Raw genomic sequence first — 24,515 nt, forward strand, 5'->3', positions numbered from 1 at the left:
TTAGATTTACATGCACAAATACCTGCCTGTCAAGAGAAATTATCTAGAACATCTCTCGCATTTACAATACGCAGTTGAAAAGCACCATATATAACTAGGTACTGCAAGGAGGTGAAAACTACCACACCCTATTTGTCTCACAGATATTAAAAACAGCCAGCTTGGTGAAGCAATGTGTGAGGGTCAGATTGTCACTTCACTTAAGATGTAAACAATGCTGGGAAAGACAAGAGCAGCTTGGGCAGACTGTAAATGTGTTCTTAGTTTTACTTTTATACACATGCCTATATGTATACACACATATAAAATACTAAAGAATAGAGCAGTTCATTACATACATTTATACTTTCCATACATACTGATAAATATTGTATCACTCATGACGCAAGAGGGTTTTGCCAGACGTGGGAGATTACCAGTATTTGCAAATATGATGGAATATTAGACCAGGAGAGTAACGGCATCACCTTTGGGCAGATTACAGATCCTGTTCCAAGAATGGTTATTATTATCCTCGAGGTTCAAAAGATCAAATTTGTTTAGAGATCAATTTCTGAAGAAGGCAGGTTCACTGCCTTCTATGGGAGCCCTGTCAATCACCCAAGACTTATTTTCCACCACGTGAAGACTGACAGTACAATACGGCCTGCAGATCAAACCCACAACTTTCAAAAGGTCAAAGCATTCCTCATGCTAGGCTAGGGATTATTATTCTTTTCTGTTCAAAAGAAACCAGCTCATTAGTGAGGGTGGGCAAACCTGTTACTTATTTGCATTACAGTAAGCTCCAGACATGATGGGACCCCACTGTGAAAGGGGCTGGACATACCGGCTGTGACTGAACACAGTACGACTGGAGGTCTTTAAGAGTCTGTAGCCTAAACAGGGATCTAAGTAGGGTTGCGCTGTACTGCCAAAATACCATAAATGGAATTTGAACTGTCCTGAAAGTTTAAAATAAAACCCCACTATTCTGAGATTTGTTCGTGTTGCTGCAGCCTTTCTAAGTGCCTGTGATCATCAAAATGAGTGGTGGAAAATACAGAAGAAAAGGAACATTACTGTCAATTGTCACCAAAACTTGCTCACAGGCTTCCCGATTCTCCCTCATCATTTTCCATCATCACAAATATGTTTGCTCTCTGGTTCAAATAGACCCAGTAATATATGTGCTGCCATACCATCAGGAATGGCAGGCTCTCTATAGCACAGGATTATCTCAGATCTTATAAGATGCAATCACAGAAAAAGGGATAATTACTTCAGAAGTTGATTCAAGATCTTAGGCATTAAATCTCGGCTCCACTGAGTGACCTGAAATGGGTATTTACCTGAACCAAGCATCTGGATAATTTGATGCTTGTTCATTACCAGATGCTCACATAGACACACTTCCAGTGGGATATTATTAGGCAACCACCTAATTAATTGTTACAGTGATAATTACATTGAGTGCAAAACTGTAAATGCTAAAAAGCTTTTCTTCCTTTGCTTCCTTCCCTCCCTTCTCTTTTTCTCTTTCTCTTTCTCTCAGTAACCAGCAGAGAAACAGCAGAAACAAGGTGGTGAGTAGGCTAATCGTTTAAGACCCTAAATAAGAATCAGTCAGTACGTTCAACCCCACCACACTTTCCTGTTAACCACCGACTCACAGGATAACTCACTAAAAAGAATTTCCTACCCTTTGGTTGTACTGCGGTGCAGGAACAATGCACCACAGAAACGAATTACGACTACATTTATGTATTTGCTACGATGATTTGAGCATGAAGAAAGAGAAATACTGTAGATTTTATTTTTTAATACATTTAGGGAGGTATTTTCAAAAAAGCATTTGAGATTAGATGTCCTAATTCCTACTAAAATCAGTGTAAAACTCACAGATAGATCCTTTCCACATACTGAAACTATATCTCTAATTCTTGTGCTGCCCAGATAATACCTTTAAAACACCAGCTGAAAAACTTCTACGCAATGGAAAGGCATGGTTAACACTTCAGAGCAATTTTTCTTGTTAATTGTAAAGAGAAAGTTTAAGAATCAAAGACATCAAACTATTAGACAGTATCAACCTCTCCAAGTCACTGCAGTCTCTATTCCAACATCCACCTAAATCTGGTTTTGTGACAATAAGACCTTGGTGGTACCTACAAAGCAGAAAGAAGAAGCAGGTTCAAGAACTGGCACTGGCATTAGGCTGCCTGAGCAAGGACTATAGACAAATCTCAAGGAATCTTTTGGTACCTTTGGTTTGCCAGTGCTTGCTTCAATTTCCAAGCACAGTTCAGTGTACTGTTCAGATGTGGTCAAATAAGTCAGCTTTAAAAAGGAATGTATGGTCATGACTTCTGGCTAACAGGTAAAATCAGAGTTTCCAGAGATAGATAGAAATTAAATCCATAATTTTAACTGACACACCTTCTCTTTTGCTTTCTCAATCCTTTCTGGGCTAACGACAGAAATAAGAAAAATATTTGGCAAGTGGTATTTTATCTTTGATATACAGCTCTGTGATATTCCAAACTGCAAAAGATCAGGTTCAGCTGAGAAGGCTCTGCAGAGCAAAAAGCAATGCTGAAATGAATTTATGCAGGCACCGTGCAGCTCTGATGAACATTGGTTTAGCTTTGCAGCAAGCGTCATTGTCTTGCCCAGTGGAAAGCACAGCGATGTACAGGCGTTCAGCGTAGCAAAAATAAAATAGAGAATTTGTTCCTGGAAAAAAATCGTGTGCGGGAGCTGCATCTTTCTCTGTGGAACATACTTAGCCTTCGCTTCCACTTTCTTGCTGCATCTCCTGTTACTTAGTGTGTAAGAAAGGTCTGGCTTCTGACCTACATCCCTCTGCCCACGTTATTATTATCATTTATCATTAACATATCAGTTGTGCAGACCTACAAGCACTAGCAAAACTGATGGACCCCATTTGAGGGTATACCTGAGCAAAAAATAATGCATGTTTAACATTGTTAGTCCGAGGACTGTTATTTGTTTACTGCACTCTATTTCTTTGGCGTTGTCATCACAATTCATAGAAGGGAATGAATCGCTCCTGAAGTGGGAGATTTTCTGCGGAGAAAGGCAGGAGAAAGAAGATGATCATCTGCAGTAAGTGTCAGTCCAATGCTATGGGCAAATCAAGGAAGAGGCTGGTGGAGTCCCGGTTTTGAGATGGGGCTGAAATAAAGCCGCCATATTCAATTGTCACACTTCTGCAAGAGTGACCCAGTAGAAGGCAACAGTAGAAGACAGCCTGGAGAAGGCGTGGGCTGCCAGCAGGCGAGGACCTCTGGACAGCAGTCACAGATGGCATCCTCAGGGAATTCAGAGACAACAAGGAGAAGTGAAAGGGGAGTTGGGAGTTAGGGAGATAAGTGGGAAGCCTTGACTTAACTTGGGAAGACTAAAATGAGAAGCAGAGGGAATCAAGAGCTTCATTCAAAAGTCTACATCCTGAATAGTAATAAACATCACCCCTGCATAAAAACAAAGTGGAGGAAAAAATACCACACTTAATTAAAAAGAAAACAAAAAGAGACAGTCTGGGGTTTTTTTATTTCCCTTGATGACAACTCAAAGCAAACTAAGTATTTGGGTCTTTTGAGTTGTAAGCATTGTAGGCCAGAAGGACCGAATGTAGATGCCTCCACCTGAACTAGCTGGTAAGGCATTTTTAAAGCATGTTTCACGTAACATATTCCAGATGAATTGTTTAGGATGAGATAACCAATGTTTTGAAAATAAGCTTCTCTCCCACTGAACGTAAAGGGAAGAGAGATTATGTCAGATCATGCGTTTTTGTTGTTATCTCAATAGGACTGTGACTAAGTCTTCCAGCCAGTCATATAAACAAATACCAAAACATAAAGCGTGCAGGTTAGCTTAAAGGCAACATTTCCAGTGAGCCAACAGCACATATGGCATGTTGGTGAACATGCATTTATGTGAGTGCACAGAGTAATGCCATCTTCAGACAGTGCCATCTTTTGATAGAGATCCCCTTTCAAAAAACAAACCCTTAACTTCTGTCAGCGCTCAAGCTTTTGAAAATGTAAGCCTTCATATTCAATCTAATCCAAATGTAATTTAGATTTACAAATTGCATATTAAGAGTGGTTTTTGATTCAGAAGTCTAACATACTGTTAACACAGAGAAATACAAACCTCCTCTTTGCCCCTTCTAGAAGGATAGGTTTAGGTTTTAACATTTTTTACTAATTTTGCAGTGAGACACACACTTTACAGTTATATATACAGAGGAGCTCTCAGTGTTTGGAAAAAAGCTACAGCTTTGCCTCTGCTGGCTCAAATTAAAAATCCACAAATAAGCTGCTTTGTAGAAGAGATGATTTTACATCATATAATAAGGATTTACCCCTGAGGGGTTACAAAATTAAAAATAAATTAGAGAGAAAATTAAAAGAGGCTTTAGCTGTGCAGTGTCTACCAAAAAGACATATATACATGTGCAAAAACCTTTTCACATTCACCCACACAGCCGCAGAGGTACAATAAAAAAAAAAAAAACAACAGCCATTAAGACAGCAAATTCCCAATTATTTGTGTATGGGCTTGGGACACAGGTAGAATAACAGCACCACTAGACCAGAAAATAAGCATATTGCTTCTCTTTCATCTGCTGCACTCTCTCCATTTTAATTCAGATGACAACTTGCTATTTAGATCAAGATCAAAGGAGCTGTGCTGTCCTCTGCTTTACAGAGCTCAGCAGAAGATATCTAAATGCGTGCAGGAGACTTGGAAGGGGGAAGGCAGCGTGCAGAGGGAGGACTGCCAGGCACACTGGTCCTCCCCTGCCTCTAACAGAGTCAAGCGCTACAGGTTAAAGAGGCAAAAGTCTCACAGAGGATGAAGGTTAGACCAGAATGTACTTATTATCACTTTCTTTGGAAAAGAATCTCAGTTACAAAGCACAATTATGGGATAATTGTTTCTTTTCCATTTTCATCTGTTATAGCAAGTCTTGCAGATACAGAACTTCACCAGTACTAATGTTGCATCTCCACAGGCTTTGTAGTTATCCAGCCCTGCTGCAGGACCAGGGGAAGGACCAGTCAAATGGGGTAATACCATGTAGGGGTAACACAGATCTTCTCTGTATTGCTACGCCAAGAGACTCCCATGCCTGAACACTCCCATGCCTGAACAATAAAACCTTGCTTGTCTCCTGCTTGGCTAAGTTGCTGGTTCAGGGGACTTAAAGTCTGTTGTAGAAGGCTTTCAGCTCTCTGCAAAGCTCAAAAGAACTGTCCTTCTTCTGTGTGACTTTAAATCCTTGACCCAGAATGGTTTCTTATTTCCTCATATCTATTTGTGTTACTGATGACTACTTTATGGTAATACTGTTGCCCAAAGGCAGAACACCACCACTGCTTAATTATTTACGTAATAGAGAAAATGCTTTCTTATAGGAATGCTCCTCCAGTTTGGCTTCACAAAACACCTGTATATACTCTGTTCACCTTACAGATGACTGCTTATAGGCTGCACTGCTTTTGTCCTATACCATGTTTTCAGTAAGCCTTTTGGGAGACTAGATAACCTCAGCTCCTTTTGACTCCTCAGAATGTCTGATCTTATCCAACCTAATTTTATCCAGAGCTCCCTTCTGCTTCCTCTCCCTTTCCCAGTGGGAAACTTGCGTAACCCACAAACATGCTGCTGGTGTAACAGCCCCGAGTTGCTGCTGCAAGTGGCTCCCCTGCCCTCCAGCTGCCAGCCACATGTTCCTGCTGCTTGCCCTGTGCCAACACCAGTGCTTGTGGGACTGCACAGTGAGCCAGGGCAAAGAACCACCTGGAAACAAAGATTTTGGGGTTTTAGATCAATTTTCAGACTGTGTCCTGAGCAGTCTGTGACCAAATTAATGTTAGTCCCATGGGAGGTGAGTAGCAAGTAAGAGGGGACGCAGGCAGGGGACAACTATCCCCTTCTCTGGCACAGGCTGAATCATGCATGCAACCTATCCATCACAAGACAACAGCAGTCAGGGAACAAACCCAGTAGCCATCACCTCTGCCCTTGCTGTGAACATGCAGCGTACAATTGAGGCTGCAGGTCTTCCAGCCATGTGTGTTGAAGCAAACTGGCAAGGGGTGGTGCTGCTGAGGTGGAACGCAGCGTAGATGCCTTGCCGGGGGTGAGCCACATCATGGCAGTTTTTTCACCTTCTTAGGAAGTAAAGCTTATTTACCAGTCACAATCAAAGGGATTTTTCAGTTTTGAAGGAGTTCTATTTATTTTCGTTGTCTGTTTCAACTCCATAGTGTTTAAACATCTACCTATCATACTAACATTTATTTGGCTGGCACTTTAGAAAAAGGTACTTAATATAACCTTTGATCTCCAGATTATCATAGGAGTAACACAAACTGAAGTTAAGGTTTGCGCCCTTTCGGTCTGCTACTTTTGTCATTTTGAGCCTTCTCTTTTCTATAATATGCTTAGCCTATTAACACAACATAGCTTTCTAGTTACTAAATACAAGCTCATCTGAAGTATTTAGACTTGCTGTTTCTTCTTAGAGATTTTGCAAATCAGTCTGGTTCAGCCCTGGATGTAAATCGTACTAGCTGAAGTCAGATCTAGGAATTTAAACATGCGTTTTCATAAAATATGAAAGGATTAATTTCTGGTGCTTTGATTTTGATCCAGCCCAAGCTCTGTGGTTAGATCTGATAATCTTCAGATGTCTTCTTATTTCATGAGATTACTGGTCATACAGTTTACTTTTAAGAGTAAATTACAACTAAAACTGCAACAATAAGGTAGTTGGTGATTTTGTTGATGCCTCAGTTTCTCTCTGCCTGGCTGCCCGCTAGATTACATACAGTTTTTCCCTTGGTGGCAGACACAATGCTGTTTGTTACTGCCATGCATTACTGCAGGAAACAGCCCGTGTCAAGAACCGTGTAAGACCTGAAGAAAGCTCTGAACAGTGCCCTGTTTCAAAAAATAGACTTCTAAACTCCCAGCCCTTAAAATGTCAAGATAAAAAACACTGAGATGTTGCTAGCACACAAATTTTTCATTTAAGTTGTTTTATCTCCCAGCCTAAATTTAGGTAAATACCTTTCCTGAAACAGCAGACCATGTCCTAGGAGAAGCACTTGCACCTCTGTAACAGGGGACTTGCAGAGGGACACGAGCACACCTAGAAGCTGGAGCCTTCCCTCAATCCTGAGATTTGATTATGTCCTTATTTCTTCATGCATGAAATTTTCAAAATTTATTTCTGATCTGCAACATTCTCAGATTTAAGTTACTTCTGAGGTAACACTGTAGTCTGCCAGGTTTTGGGGTTAAATCTGGCTCACTTCAGAACAGAAGTGAGCTCTCCTCACAGAGAACTACTTCAAAACAGGCAGTTGGACTAGATGATCATTGTAGGTTACTTCCAATTGAAATAGTCTATTCTATTCTATTCTATTCTATTCTATTCTATTCTATTCTATTCTATTCTAAAACAATCCTATTCCTTTACTCTGTAAGCTCTGCAGTCAGGCCCTGAAGCTACTTACAGCCCTGCAAAGAAAGGTTTTCAGAAGAAAAAAATAATCTCATTTTCAAATTTATCAGAGTGTTAGTGAAATTAAAGAAATCTGTGTATGTCGCTGTATATAATTTATAAATGTGTCATTTGCATGAATAGTTTATCCTCCTGGATAATCTTTGGCATGTTAATCATATTCACAAGACTTACTTAAAGTCAAATAATCTTAAAAAAAATAATGTTCATTGTTTAAGGCAGAAGAATCAGAGTGCATGAGCTTTCTTTTTTTTTTCTCCTTTCATTGACTTACTACAAAAAGTTGGTCCCAGCCACCTACCCTCTCCATGACATTTTTTTTCCCCCAGCAGACAGATATGAATAATGAATTATCTACTTATTATTTGTGATTCCTATAAAATTTATTCCCCAAAGCACGAGATTTGCCTGAGACAGTAAAAAAGGGCACAATGCAAATTGTCATTATTATTAACCACCCATAGATCAAGCAGAACCAACTGAAGTTGAATTTCTAGCCTTGTCTTTAGAAGACAATAAGAAGAGAATAAGAAGTCAAGGAATGTGCATCTTTCTCTGTTCCCCATCAATAATGTTTGAACACACTGATCCAATTTAAATCTAATCTGACACAGATAGAGTGCAAAGATATTAGTTCCTACAGGTTTAATGTGAATACGTAACTGAGCAGAAGAGAGAAAACCTAACATTGCCGCCACTAAATATAGGCTTGGAGGTAAACTCACTACTTATTAGACAACAGAGTTTGGACTCTGTGTCTCCTTAGGCACTAGCTCATTCAACACGAGACATAAATCCCTAAAAAGTTCAGGCGATGCCGGTTCTGGGGCTCACCAAAATACTGTCTAGTAGCAGGTGCTGGCATGAAGTACGAGCAAGGACTGTATAAAACATGTGGTAAGCATGAAAGAGAACCTGCTTTTTACAGGCTATGAAACATAAAGATATCTATTAAGAAAGAAATCTGTCTGCTGATGACTATTAAGAGGATAGTACTATTAAGATGAAAAAGGCTATTGGCGAATAACTGAAAATGGGAGTGGTTTCTTTTGTGGTATGAGCACTATGGGCACATACACATTCCCATACTGTGACAATTCTTGTTCGTTAAGCAATAGCATTGGCGCATTTTAAAGCAGAATAAGATAAGAAGCTTTTGTTAAAGAAGCTCTACCGGCAGAATTAAAAATTCATCTGGAGTCAATAGTGTTAACCGAAAATATATAAAATCCTAATACCCATCACTATTTCATGTCATTGCCCTGGGCCAAGGGAAGAGCTGAAGAGTTCAGAATGCATTAGAGCTGGATGGCTCAAGATGAATATGGCTTTACAGATGCTCCATGATCTCTAGAAGTATTTCAGTATTCTCCTGTGTTAAAAGGCTGCAAATATGCACTCAGTCCTTTTGGAGTATCTATTTGCGGTAGCAGCCATGGGAAAAGCTAGCAGAGTTATTCCCCTTCTGGGACTTTCCTCACACCACTGTTGGTGAACTAGAATAAGGTTTGCTAAACTTCCAGTATTTAATATTATCCCTGGAGGAATATAGAAGCTTTGGGAACGTGTCACCATCATGAGTAATAGTAAAAGCCTCAGATCAGAACAACCACAGATTATTCAAGAAACGCCATTAATTACACATGAAGCAGAAAAATCTAAGAGCTGCCGCTTGGTTAAAGCAATTATGGGGCCGGTCCAGGACACTTCTTGTCTCCAAGGTGACCAGCAGCAGAGGCTCAAGAGAAGCACGCAAGACACACCAACCCATTGTGGCTCCTTCATTGTTGGCCACAGCATGAGCACCTTGTTTTATGCATGGCAGGAATTCCAAAACGCATGAGTAAACCCAGTTAAGAATAGAGAAAATGCAGGCATGAGCACATAGAAATATGTGAAACACAATGGCTTGAAATAACTCCCAGAGCTGGTGCATTCAATAATTTGCCTATTTCATGATACTTTCAGGAGTCATACACACCAGAAATCTCAATGTTGCATCTATAATGATCAAAAGTACTTAAACCCCCCCTGTTTATATCCTTTGCAGCATGACTACTGATGTATGTTACTGAAAGCATAAAAAAATCACTGAACCATGCTAATTAATTGGCATAAGGCATCACATAACTACTGTGTCAACTAGATGTTTATAGGCAATTCTGCTGAAGAAACTGGTTATTCGTTATCTCGTAATCCTGAATGAGTTACCCAGAATGACCATTAAGATTAGAAATCAGGCCAGATTTTTTTTTTAGGTGACAAGTTGTTTGGAGCAGGTGATATTTTGTTGCGTACCTGTTGTGTGCCTAAGACAATGGGGTCTCGATGGGACCTTTGGAAATTTAGCAATATTAGTAGCGAACAACCAGATAAACAAATCAGCACTATACATCCATATGTCTACATAAAGGAGCAAGCAATCTGGGAGACAACAGGAATGGCAGAGAGCAGCCCTCCGTAGTGGGTAGTCACTGGGCATGCACTTCTTTTCTCCTGAGCTGATAGAACTGAGCTAGAAAAACTTTGCAATGGAGTCAGGTCTGTAGCATTTCTGACAAGAAAAATACAAATTTTCCATGATTCAAACTCTGTAACAAGACAACTTACACATTTATGAAGCACCTCTAGCACGTGTATAGTCAGGGTAGTACATTTTGGTGTATTTTTTTGCCTGCTTTCACAAGCACAGTTGTCAGGACTAGCATGTAAGTGCAGTCATACCCAGAAAGGTGGAGAGCTGCGCAAGCTGATGCAATACAGTTCAGACATTGTTTTGCTCTAGACAGAACATTAAACGTTAATTAAAAGCTCAGTGTGTATCAGCTTAGCTTCAGTAAATTGGTCAAAGCAGCTTTGCAGCAGGGACTGAAGCTCACCTGGTCTTGTTTTTGAGCAAAACAATGACTGGCATACAAAGGAATAACCAAGATCTACAGACAAAGGGAATTTTGTGTCCCTGCCTAGTGTAGTCTTAAGCTAGTCTATGAAGTCTGAAAAATACAGAATCTAATTATTGTAGCTGTGCAACTGAAATAATGAGGAGATTGGGAGTGGGACTGATAAGCAGTTAGATGCTACGCTAGCAAGCTGGAGGTCTGCAGTCCTCCAAATGTATGGCAAAAATTACCTGCAGTGGGATGTACAAACTGAGAGATATTCAGTCAGTGCTATTATCTGCATTATGCATCTAGTGCTACTGATGACTGGAGATTGTGCACATGCTTAAGGTATCGACAAAGTAATTAACTGAAGATAACATGTATTATCTTTCCATGGTAGAAGGTGATAGCCAATAAAAGTATGATAGAGAAATCCAGGATCTCATCAAATATATACAATAAAGTGTTGTAGTTTAGATCCTCAGGTATCATGTAGCAGGAGAGATAATGCCACTGTGCTGCTGCTTAAATCAATGAAAGACTCGTATTACACTTGCTACTCGCTATACTACCATAATAAGAGAAACTATTAAATCATCCAGTATGAAACTGAACTGTGCATCTTGGAAAAGCCAAGTGTGGTTTTAGGAAGAGCTAGTGCTAGGAGCAGAATCTGGAGCCAACACATAAGCAGGTGCTTCCCAGAACGATGGTTTGGTACCCATTGGGGTCCAATCCCAGGACAGCTGGGAGTCCTGGGAAGGCAAGAAGAGATCAGTGGAGGAGACAGCTGCTGGAAGAAACAGCCAATACCCCCATTTTGGCTTCATGGTAAATGCAAGCACATCGCAATGGTGTATTAAGATCCCTCCTGAAATAATCAGCTCTCGGAGCTTGTAATCTCTGAATTTCTCAGTCAGTTTCTGTAAACTCTCCTGTAACGTGTTGTACTGCATCATATGGTGCTCAGCAGGGCATGCTAAAAGTTAAACATCTTCCACTCCTCCCCACCAAGAATTCAAGAGAATGTGTATCTGAAAACACTGCTGAGAGACAGGGAAACTTGACACAGCAGCTGTGAGGAGTGACTGCTCCTCTCTTGATCCCAGCTGATTGCCACAAAGCTCAAAAAATCTCCAGCAATAAAAAAAAGCAGTGATACTCGCAATGAGCAACCTTATTATAGAAAAGCGTTTCCTTTACATGAATCGTGATTTATAAGCAAATTGCTAAATACCTCACTGACATTTGTCTTACCATGTTGCCTGTGCTTTAACAGTAATTGACATAGTAGCCTTTCCACAATATTGAGAAATAACAGCTAATTAGAAATATGCCCGAGTCCTTTTTTAGGAGGGAAATACTATTGTGTTAGGAAGGTATTCTGGTTGATAACTGAAACATTGATTTCTATAATGTAAATCTTACTTCAAGGTTAGAGTAAGAGGAACCTGCATCATGGGCAATATAAATCCAAGCAGAAATTCCATCAACAGATGAGGTATCCAACCATTAATGCGTGAATTACAACCAGGTATCACAACTACAGGATGCCTGTTTATACATCCAGCTGGTTAGTTATACCAACAAAACCTTTACCATCTTGCCGACTATCATTTTGTTCAGGAGCACATCCTCCTATGCTTACAAGCATGCATATCTGACTCAGGCGCTACTGATATTCTTTGACAATTTCATGTGACAGAGCACTGAGGGCTACAAAGCACAGAGAGCCCTCATTTTTGATATTTTATATATGAGAGTGTCATACTGATGCATCCAATGCTGAGCAATGAATGCATCAGCACAATGCTTCAAGAGGAGGAAACCATCCCAAAAGTAGGGGTCACCTTACCAATTCCATCTCTCTCTCAGAAAACTCATCAGCACAGGTAGAATGAGGGTATATCACACAAGATCAGGCAATCAGAAAGCCTGAGCAGGCTGTCTGACCCTCTCAGAGAAGAAATGTTACCTTAGTTTCAGTGTGCAAGACTCAAACTTCATCATAAAGGCCATGATGGATAAGTATGAAATCTTGTTTGCCAGCAACAGTAAAACAGCCCCAGACTGTGAGAGAAGTAGAATAATAAGCTTTCAGGAAATGCAGTTAATATAATTCTTCCCATAAAACACTGGGTGGCATTTAGCATCAAGAAAACCTTCTCATTGTAAAGAAAAACTGGATGGAACTTTTTGTATGGAAGATAATTCACAGGTGATGAACCTGCACATGACCTTGATGGGAAAAGGAGTCAGTAGCCACCACTGATCCTTGAACTACAGAAGGGAAAGCCAAGGGTTCTGTAAGCCCATCAAACAAGAATGAAGGCACCACTGAACATCCCATAACTGTTTTCATTCTTCAATACTTAAATACACATTCATAATTTTTAAAATTATGACCTTGATTTTCTGCAGCTTTGTGAGTGAGTGCAACCTGAGCAAGGATGAGTTAAACCTGCTTTGTCCAGTGTGGTGATGGCTCCATGAAGTGCACAACAGCAGAGGATCTGGACTCTCTGTGATGTGGAAGCAGCACTGGGTGTTTCAGCTTACATCCTCTAGAGCAGATCTATAAATTGTGAAATGTATTCCTGCTGTGAAGGCTCAGCCCTTTCAGCCAACTTTACCACCAACAGTAGGACAAGCTATCTTAATGTGAGCACAGGCTGCAGGTGAAATTTATGCAGGGCAGCCCAGGTGAATTAGATCCTTTGGGATGTTCACACAGTTGTGGGTTTCTGGTTGCAAGCACCAGGCTGAGCTCTTCTAGTGAGAAACTCCCAAGAGGCAATTAAAAATTGATGGCATAAAATTCAGCATGCCAGACAGTTGGCAAAGGAAGAGGAAGAGAATGAAGGTAGCACTTGGACATAACTATGCTGCTTGGACATATGCATTCACCTTTTAAAACCATACATGCCGTACCTCCATAGGAAGGGGTGCTTATTTACCTTCTTAGCCATAATATTAGGCTTATGCAAGAACTAGAAACACCCTATAGAGTTCTGTGAGCCACTGTGATTTATAGGCTGATTGTGAGACCTCCATCAATCCCCAAGCCAGCACTGTAGCCAACTATAGCCACAAGTGAACTCATAGGAGAGTTCAAAAAGCCTGATAATTTAGGCCTGTTTATGGGGTTAATATCAGTTTGTTTTGGTTTTAGGCATATAGACTTGGCTTTGTTTTGTAGATAGGAATAAGTAACAAGCCATTTTTAGTTCAAAAAATGGAAACCATCAGTGCTGTCTCGTGTTGTGACAGCAAAAGACTACAGAGCTCTCCTGACAACTTCTGTTTCTATTTTTTGGTCTCTCCTTACGCCTTGCTCTATTTAATGTTGCTGAAGAGGAACGCATAATATTTGGGCAAAACCCAATCATACTTTAGGAGATGATGTTACTTTGGATAGATGGGTCAGTATAGTTCACCTACATTAGGGCCATGGTATTATATGATTGATTACATATCTCACCTTTACATTTTTATCCAACACAGCCATTACAGATATCATCCTGGAAAAATAGCTTTAAACAAAAAAAAACTAAACAAAACCCTCCAATATGTTGGTCCAGGAAAGCATACCCTAACAGCTGAACAAGCTGTACATAAACATGTATGTCACAACCATACCCACTTTGATTTATGCACTGGAACTTACAGGCCACACAAATGACACCATGTGCAGATATTCTCTTGTACACTAGTTTAGTCAAGATATTGAACTACACAGGCTCAGCTACTGCCAAATTCTGAGTTTCTTAAATGTGTAAGATCCATAATAACTATTCAGGTCTGCTGTGATCTGTCTTACACATCTTAAAAAAATTCCTGCTTCAAAATAAATGATTGCATTTATAATTGCTTACCGGTTTACATGATTTGCAGATAGGGAAGGCTAAAAAAATCTACCTGGGGTTCAGACCTCCGCATCAACTTCATCAGTCAAAAAGCAATAAAATTTGCTTAGACAAAATGAACATTTTTAATGAAAATTTAATAGTATATCCAGTGAGGAGAAAATGTAAAAAAGTTTGCATTAGAATTCTCATATATTTGTTCTACAAGTTTGAGATTTCATTTTGATTTTCAGTTAACTAATTCTTCATGGTTTTATTATTTATATACTTTTTAATCATTTCATAGAAGGTCAGGAGAAACAACATGAACTGAGGGACTCATGGTCTGATACTTGTGGTATATAAGCTATCAATATAACAGTTGAAATACTTATTATTTTTATCATGATTTTTTTAATAAATCATAGAATAAATAGAGACACTTTGATGTCAAAAAGAAGATAAGCTTCCCTTAAGAGATATCAAAATAAACTAAAATGTAATAAAATAGGACTGCAACTAATCATTAGTCATGACGTACAGAGTATATTCTGAGACGTACATTCTCAGCTCTTGCTTCAAACCTTCTGCCTTACAGCATGCAGTCCTCTGTCAGAGGAAAGGGCTAAGACAGGTGGCTTGACCTGGGCAGGAAGGATATCATTCACAACATTATCTTTTATCATCTTAATCTGTGACGTCATAGCTATCTTTACCTATTGCAAGTATAGTGTTAGGTAAAGAATTAAGACTAAATGTTGGAAAGGACCTTCCTTTGAAAGAGGATTTGATACCAACCGGCCTTTAACAGCTCTTGCAGTCAGAGTATTTTGTGAGTTGGAAACACACATGCAGATTTTTCCAAGTGTTGGTTTGATTTGCATTCTGGAATATTCCAGCATTCAAATGCAAAATATTCCCCAAAATAATTATGCTCTCCCTTCCTTTTTCCTGTTCACCTCGCTTACTACTCTCCCTCTTTGTACTTTTTTCCCTACATGCCCACTGCAGCTTTACCTTTGCTTTGTGTCCGATTTTGCTAGCTACAAATACGAATGTATTCTACATTCACGTGCCTGCCCTTGTGGTCAGCCTGGAGCAATTCAGGCTAGCACCTTCCACCACGCCGCCATTTGACTCTGTTCAGCAAGCGGCACCAGCCTCGAGCCAGACATTTTACCTTCTGCGTCAGGAACTGGCACGCGGCTTTATGGTCACACCCACAAGCCCGGCAGATTGACCTGCCCCCAACAGAGAAGAGCAGGGCCAGCTGTGTCCAGCTTCTGCGAGAAAAGCAGAATCTCCCCTAGCTTCTGAAAGGGGAGAGCAGCCACTGAGCTTCTCGTGCAAGGGAATAAATGCAATGAACACCGTACCTCCTGGCCTGGTGCACAGCATGTACGCACACGGTTTCATGCAAATATTTATTTTCCTCCTATTCCCCTCCAAAATCATTTCAGATCTGATTGCTTTGCCCTCCAACAGAAGATAGCACAAATTATGCTGAGCACTAGTTGGTATTAACAGTAACTATGGATTACACCCCACACGATGTGATTACTTGTTTGATCCTCTACGCACTCTACACGTACACACACAAACAGAGCAACAGGGGCACAGTTAGTCACCCGAAGAAAACAAGCACAACCTGCTTCAATTTCAGTACTTCTGTAATTCTAACTCTCGGCTATTGGATTTGAATCTTTTAGTTTATGCTTTTGTTTTTTCCTCTCAAGACTAGCTATAACAGAGCTGGCTCTTCCCTGGGCCAGGGCTCGTCTGAGTAGCTGCAGTTGGGAGAAAGGGAGGAGTGAGTGTGTGTGTACCTCTGTGTGCACACACGTATGGGTTAGCACAAGCATACTTCTGGAGAAGGAGCTCTTCATGCACATAATGCTGAGGACGTCTTCACTTTTGGTCCTTTTCTGTCCTCCTACAACAACACTCATTCCTATAACACGTGTTGGTGCAGGCCAGAAGAAGCAGGCTGGATCAATGGGCCCAGGCCAATTGTATGAGGTTCAACAAGGCCAAGTGCTGAGTCCTGCACTTGGGTCACAACAACCCCATGCAACGCTACAGGCTTGGGGACGAGTGGCTGGAAAGCTCCTCCACAGAAAAGGACCTGGGGGTGTTGGTTGACAGCCGGCTGAATATGAGCCAGCAGTGTGCCCAGGTGGCCAAGAAGGCCAACGGCATCCTGGCCTGTATCAGAAATAATGTGGCCAGCAGCACTAGGGAAGTGATTGTACCTTTGTACTCGGCTCTGGTGAGGCCACACCTCGAATCCTGTGTTCAGTTTTGGGCCCCTCACTACAAGAAGGACATTGAGGTGCTGGAGCGTGTCCAGAGAAGGGCGACGAAGCTGGTGAGGGGTCTGGAGCACAAGTCTTATGAGCAGTGGCTGAGGGAGCTGGGGTTGTTTAGCCTGGAGAAGAGGAGGCTGAGGGGAGACCTCATCGCTCTCTACAACTACCTGAAAGGGGGTTGCAGAGAGGTGGGTGTTGGTCTCTTCTCCCAAGTGACAAGTGACAGGACAAGAGGACATGGCTTCAAGTTGCGCCAGGCAAAGTTTAGATTGGATATTAGGAAAAACTGCTTCACTGGAAGGCTTGTCAGACATTGGAATAGGCTGCCCAGAGAGGTGGTTGAGTCACTATGCTATGATTCTATGATTCTGTATATGAGCTGCCACTATAACTTAGCTGCTCTTTAAAGGGACACAGTCAGCTCTAACCACAAGAGCCATATTTAAGGAAGGAAGAGATGGTGATGAGTGTGCTAGCTTCCCTTAATAATATCTTTCAAAACCCACAGTGATACTGCTCTAAAAAACCTTTTGCACTTCAAATTCTCACCAACTCTATCACTCCTAAGAGCATTAGCCAAAGTTTGAGCAGTTCATCATCTCCACTACATTCATTTACATGCTATTGGGCTTGACACTGGATAATAAGGGCTTATCCAGCAATACTTCACTTTTTGATCTGATAAATTTACTATAGGCCTTATTCTTTAAAGATAGTCTCTTTTTTTTTGCCACCAATTGCCTTTTTTCTTGTAGCTCACAGCAGCACTGATTTTTGAATGTAAAATAGTTATGGAAACATTGATCTTTAAGATATTAGACTTCCTGCTCCAGTTGCCTTGATGAAAAACTCCCTCTCCAATAATGAAAGGACCTTCTGTTTCCTTCAGAGGTGGTGTGAAAGCTATTGTACATAGGCACCATTTACTGGATCACAGACATCAATCATATTTCTAGTGTTTGGTCTATTATCACCTAACAAAGACAGACAACTGGCAGTTGGACCGGAAAAGATCCCAGGTCATGTTTTCCCACTGGGATTCACACCTGTGTATGGTTCAATTTAGCAGCATGAACTTGCTGTGACACATGGGTCCCCTCTGAAAAATGTTCATCTGAAACCTTAGAAACGTTTATGATCATCTTGTTTTTTACCAGCTGCCTGCATTAGGCAGGTGGGCTCATGCTGTGGGCATCACCAGTGTTCATGGGTACTAAAGGGAGTTGTTTAGGCTCTGTAAATTAATTCGGTAGAAAAGGACAACATTGTTTTAGGCATATGGCTGACATTCATTTCTCCTCTCAAGATAAATAACCTAGTAACTACGCAGAAGACTGTTAACAGCTTCCCTTCGTGTTTTATGGAAAACAAACTTATTTTAACATTACTGAAATAATTGTAAAACCTTTCTATAAAATGTACACCAGTATATTTAATACGGATTGATTGAAAGGCAAAGGTCATTAATCTAGCTAAATCTGCAAAATTAAAGTGCTAGCTTGTACTGAATAAATATATACAGAAACACCGAGCCTGGGCAGGGGTATTAATTATTTTTACTGTTATTTGTCTGCAGTGCCATTTGTGCAACCAAGAAGAGACTTCTGGCCTTCTTCAGTGCACTGTACTAATTTAGCTGATTTTTAAGACCTCAGCAATGTCACTAATGTCTGCTCCCCATCTTTCAAGGACGTGAGCTCTTGCAAACAGCTGCATTGGGAAGGAGCAGAGCAGAGCTGCCAGGCATGTGTGCTGGGCAGGAAAGCAGGCAGTGGTGTGAGACTGGGATTCAACAGAGTGCTTGGCCATGAAGACAAGCGTGTGATCAGTCAAGTATGCGGCTAACAAGAAGCCACATATTTTCAAGTATCATCAGCACTGTTTTACCCATGAATGGCTGGAAGATTAAGTTTCATTAGGTACATATACAAGCAACCATGACAGTTATCAGCTCTATACTACAACTTTTTCCACTTAAAGCACATTTTGCAATGCAGCTAAGGATTTCTTAACCAAGTAACTTCCCAATGCCTCTAACATCATTAAGAGGAATACCAAGATCAATGGCAGCTAAAAAACACACTTAAAACTCATCCAGGCAGAAGTGGGCCTTTCTTCAGAGGCTTCCATATGCTGAAGCATCCAACACAGAGGATGCTGCTTGTGACAATAAAGGTGCATGCTCTTTTTCAGTATGCTATGTGCAGGACTGTGCAAATATGGATTAACAGCAAGTTGTGATCATTTACCATTTATTTGTTACTGCATTCGCAAAAATCTTGCTCCTATTTCCTTGAGATGCTCTGATGTATGCTGTGCTGCACCTGCATAGTAGCTTACAAAGTAATTTTACTGGTGCCTGGCAGACTAACTCAGGGCAAAGGCAGAAATCAAGACATTACCTTTTTCTGTTGCACTGATATGGCTGCATACGTGTCCTGGATTAAAATGCATACAGCACATATGTTGTTTCATGTGGATAGATATGGAGGGAGTGACCATACCCCTAACATAGGAATGAGGGTCCCTCACCCTAGTGTTCCTAACCTGACACTCGTACCACAGAGATGGGGGGGGGGGAAGTAGGCTTTTGAGGCACCTTCGTCCTCTTTCCCCGCAGGTACGTTTGAAGGAAACAGGAAAGTGATCCTCCATTGATTACATGCTAGAATATAAAACTGAATGGGGGAGAAAATGATCTAGTCTACACTTGCCTTTTCTTTTACAACCAAGAGTTAATTAATTAATACATTTAGATTATTTCATATTTGGAACTGTCATGCTAAAAAAAAAAAGGCAAGCGAATTGCATCTGCTAGGTCAACCTTCTCATCCCCCATCCCAGAAAATCACCAACCCAAATGTTGCTTGCCTGTGTTGGTTCTCACAGAAGGCAAACCGTATGTTACATTCTCGGTGTCCGTGCATTTCTGCAGCTTCTGAATAGCTGGCTCCCCCGAACTGCTGTTTGCCAGATTTTGGTTCTCTTCCAGCGCCGAAAGGCAGAGGGTAGGAGATGTCCTGCTGCTACTCTCCTTTCATTTAGAAAATGGAGAGGTTGTCTGGCTGCCAACCTGTCAGTGCAAATAAGTCTGCTCTGCAGACCTTATCAGATGAATCCCAATGTGAAAACTTTTTACATATGAATTGCTTTGCAAGGAGTGCCCAACTCTTTTCAGAACAAATAAGGAAAAGTACAAAATAAAGGAAACGAAACAGTAAAGAACCTGCACTGAAAGGTCACTTCAAAGGAACAAAAGTCCACATGGCTTCTTTCTCCTGTTCTCTTTCTTTCTTCACAGTTGGCTCCCAGCATCTACATGCTGCTCCCCTAACTGCAGTGGGCTTAGTCACCACAAACCTCATCAGTGTACAATTAATTATTCCTGTTAATCAAAGCTGAAAGGCTGAAGGAACTAGAGTGCCCAGCAGATCAGTAATGGAATACCGTACCCTCATCAGTGCCGGCAGTCCACCGACAGCCAAGGTGAGTAAAGACAAGAACAGCTCATAGCTACCAGATTTTCAGCAGCCTAGGCAGAATGGCTAGCTGAAGTGAGTGTCAGTCTGTAGGAGAAGTAATGCTTGTCCTGGAAAATCACCAGCACTGTAAATAGTAGCCAGGACTGTTGGTTATATTAAATCAATATTGTTAGTTATGTTATTAAATATTAATCTAAGATATAAAACCCAGAGGCTTCTTCTGGCTTTGCCAGAGACAGACAGTGTAATCTTACGCAAATCACTCCATTTCAGTTCCTCTCAAATTCCCATCTGTAAAACTGAGATAATAATATTTCCAACCATCCACCTTTTGCAAGCTTGTCTCTCTGGCCGCCTGTCACGTTACATATGTACAGCCTGCCAGAGGCTGGCACCTCTAGAGGCCACTGTAATATTACACATGAAGAGACAGCACAAAGGTCACAGAGCTTGCACTGAAGCTCTAGGGTCTCACCAGCTCTTGCTAGTTGCACAGGGGTAACAGCTTGGGCTAGGAAAGTGAAAGAATAGATTGGAGTGCTTTAGATAAATTTTGTGTCTTAGAACCAGCTGACTCTGAAGAGCCCTGTCCTCAGCTGCTGAAAAGAGCTGTTGAGACAGCCACCAAATTGTTACCAGTTCTCTTTGAAGATTCATACAGCGTGAGGGAACGCAATGCAAAGATGGGTAACAGTGACACAGATTTGTCACAAACAAACTGTGTAGGACCAAGCTTATTTCTATCGCGGGGAAAGAAGTGTTACGGGCAAGGGAGAGACACCAGGTGTCACATTTGCAGATCTCAGTGAGCTCCTGGCAGCCTTGCTGTGCCACCTCTGGCCTCTTCCAGCACCTGCTTTTGGCACTGCTGCGGGGAGGGGGCCAGGGAAGCCAGGGGACAAGGGGAAGGGGCCACATACAAGCCACGCTACACTCTCGCCCAGCGCAGCGCACCTAGCTTCGCTCACTTCGTGTTTCCTGGCTTCTTTGCTTATGTTTGATAAATACAGGCCTTCAAATAGATACTTTAGGTACACAATCTGCGAGTAAAACTACTCACATTAGTTGAATCAGAGCACCTTGAAGCAGGATCAGGCCATTAGATAATGAAACTCAACGGTCACAAATATAGACCCTGTAACTCTGACTGCGTTACCCAGCCTGTGCCAGAATACAGTCATTCGGGTTAAGAGTTAAATGAACCAAATGGTTGAGAACCAACAGGTAATTCAATGCCTTGAAAGGGACTGGCACACCCACCCTGAACACCTGCATGGAGAGAACAGTTAATCTGAGCTCCATTAGGTGGTTTGTCTCTTGTTAGAGAAGCCAATTTGAAATAATAGTGGATCTAAATTAGCGAAAGCACATGTAAACATTTCTTCCACGTGAACAGAAAGGGGTTTGCAAAGGGCTAAGAAAGGAAAGAGAGGTAACAATTTCATGTTAAAAACAAGCATGACAAAAAACGAGGAAAGGAGAAACCTCAGGAATAGTTAACAGGAATAATTAACAGGAAAGAGTGCAGGCCCTAACTGAGGTTGTAGATAAACTTGTGCTTTAGTGATATTCTAACATGGGGACAGGTATGTATGAAAGAACATAGATGACAAGTGGGACTAAAGCATACAGAAATGCCACCTCACCACATGCATCTTATTTCTGCCAACAGTAGTATTTCTGGCACTCCAGGATACTACTGAAGCCTAAACTCCTGACTAAAGTTAAGGACGTGCTTAAATGGCTTCCAGAATTGAGATGAACTGGTGAAATGGGATCCCAGAATATAATAACTGAAGGACATGGAAACTTGAAGTCTAAGCAGTCATAGAGAAATCATGTTCTTCATGCTCTTGACAGATTCCTGTAGTATGTTCATTTTTGTCTTCCTAAGTGCAATTCTGTGATAATAGAAAAATAAAAAGCAGGACCACACTCAGACTCTGGGACCACTCCCTTTTCACTCAGTGAAGAGACCCTGCATGTCAGTCTTTCAGGTGCCAGTAATTCAAATTGCCTTTCCCAGACGGATGGTAAGCCAGGTGAAGTGACACTGGCTCAGGAGAAGGCCACCAGGTGAGGTAGCAGCCAGCACTGATTGCAGCGTGGTGTCCTGTGTCCAGTACCACAGCATCAGTGCTCAGACTTAGAGTCCAGTTTGCTTGGAGGGCGGACATGGATTTTCTTGTGCATCTCTAAAGAGCTTACTGTGTAACAGGTAAATAAGAACAGATTTAAGTCATAACAGGAGATTGCTAATACTGAATATGAGGGTGTTGAGTTTCACAACTGACTGGAGTCTCTCATCTGTACTGAAGTCAAACATTAAGCCAGATTTTACCACTACTACAACTTTGAAACACAAAATAGACGATGCTCTGTATGGAGCAACCAGGCTGACAGGTTACTGTGTAGGGAGTAAAGCCTCTCATTGCTACACAAAAAATCAACTTTCCTTTAAACTCAACAGCAGATAAAAGTGTCTTCTGTTCCGTCTAATTTGTTTTGTTTCTCTGAACATATTGCCATATTGTATTTTTCTGTTGGATCTTCATTCCCGTTTTAAGGCTGGCTTATTTCTTCCTGCTGGTTTATGCTCATTTGTTACACTGTATTTTACGTGAGTAATAGTTTAATAAATTCTTTAAGAGGCTACTGATTGACATGCATTTCCTTAACCTGTATTAAATTGTTCAACAGACTGACTTCTTTTAATGGTGTCTGCCAGCTAACTGCTACCCAGATCAAACTTCCCCTAGCAAAGCATCTCTATACATAATGTGTGAGCATTTAATCAGTTCCACAGCCCATAATGACAGCATGTCATCAGTTCTGGTACCCAAAATCTAGCAAGTTTCTGAAATTAGAGAAACCTTATAAATATCCTGCATTAAACATAAGTGGTAAGATCCAGAAAATATAATGCACTTTTTCCCTCCATCATCTCCTTGTTATTCCCAACCTGGAATGCTGCGAAAAGTGATAGCCAAGACGGTCTCCCGTGGGACTGCAGTCTTTAACTGGGAATGGTACCGATTTCCTTCATAGCTGTTCTTGGAGGAGAGAGCACCCCAATTCAACGCTTGCTTTTCCCCGAGTGAGCCACAAAGAGAAGAGAGCCAAGCTAAACAACAATAGCTTCAATCAGCCAGTCACGCACGAAACAAAGGGATTTTTTTTGCTGTGCAGCCAGAAGAGGAGGGGTCTGATTGGCATTCAGACTTTGCAGCATCTCACTGTGGGAGAGAGGTCTTCTGCAGTCATTACTCTCCTATGGTGCATGTTATTGACAGCACTTTCGACTGACTCTGGCAGAGAATAAAAGTATCCCTCGCAGTAATATCATTCACTTCCTCCCTTCCCATTCCCCCTCTCCGTGCCTCATCCAGAGCACATGTGCAGCTGACACAGAGTGAACATGGCAACCTCATCTGAATATGCATAAATGCTAAAGATAGTCTTTTTTTTTTTTGCTCTGCTGCTATGGCTGACTGAAGCAATAGCTTGGCCAGCATTTTGCTTATGAAAGAATGCACTAGTTTGCAACTGTTAGCCCACAGATGGTCAACTTCTGAGTCTGGCATCCAGACCTCATATTTAGTCTCACAAGTAATTTAGAAAGCATATAGTTAAAACTGATGAGACATTGACGTTCAAATAATATGCACCTGCTTTTATTTTCTTACAACAGTTGGGAGATACGTCAATGTGCTGAGCATGGAGTAGACGTGTTTTAAGGGAAGAGAAGATTAATGTTACCAAATGATTTTTTAGAATTTAGCTCTCTAGTGCTTGGGAGTCAGAGTTTACATGACTGAAATACACTAGCTGTAAACACAGATTAAAGAACAGGCTTTATTCCCACTGGAGCTGTGTAGAGCCAACACTGCTGAACTTCTGTAGGTTATACACATGAAAAAGGAGGATTCACCATCTCCATTCCTTTAAAATCACAATGGGGGCTCCTTGCAATGATAAGAATAAACATAATTAACTTTTGCTCATAATTGTTGAGCACAATGCTCTTTAGTTGCTTTCTGCTTTTTCGCACTTATGATCTTAAAGCATTTTCTTTACCCATGAAAAGTTAAAGGCTCACTGTTCAGTTTTAACAAAAATTGACTGGCATATTACTTAGACTTTAAGACCAGAATTTTCAAAATAAACATGAAAGTGATTAAAACACCAGAAGAAACAGTACTGCAGAATCTGGAGGTAGGTTTGCTGAGGCTTATTTGCTCTTCTGCTAGTGATCGCTGGGAGGAAGACAAAGAAAATGGACAGTGCCATTGTCTGATGAGTGTGCTTACACAGGATTTGCTTCAAGGACCTTGTAACACAGAAAGAAGATTTCAATTAATCACAGACAAAACTTTAAGAAACCAGTAAGTCAGTGAAGCATTTGGGAATGTCACTGTACATTCATGATTCATGGTCTGCCTTCCTTG

At 41.1% G+C, this 24,515-nt stretch overlaps 1 protein-coding gene across 1 annotated transcript in view; it reads right to left on the reverse strand.

Moving 5' to 3' along the window:
* Positions 1 to 24,515, reverse strand: part of SLC35F1 (solute carrier family 35 member F1) — a 251,369-nt gene that overhangs the window by 55,848 nt on the left and 171,006 nt on the right. The window lies entirely within an intron of this gene.

Source organism: Gavia stellata, chromosome 2 (assembly GCF_030936135.1).
Source record: "Gavia stellata isolate bGavSte3 chromosome 2, bGavSte3.hap2, whole genome shotgun sequence".
Lineage (NCBI taxonomy): Eukaryota > Metazoa > Chordata > Aves > Gaviiformes > Gaviidae > Gavia > Gavia stellata.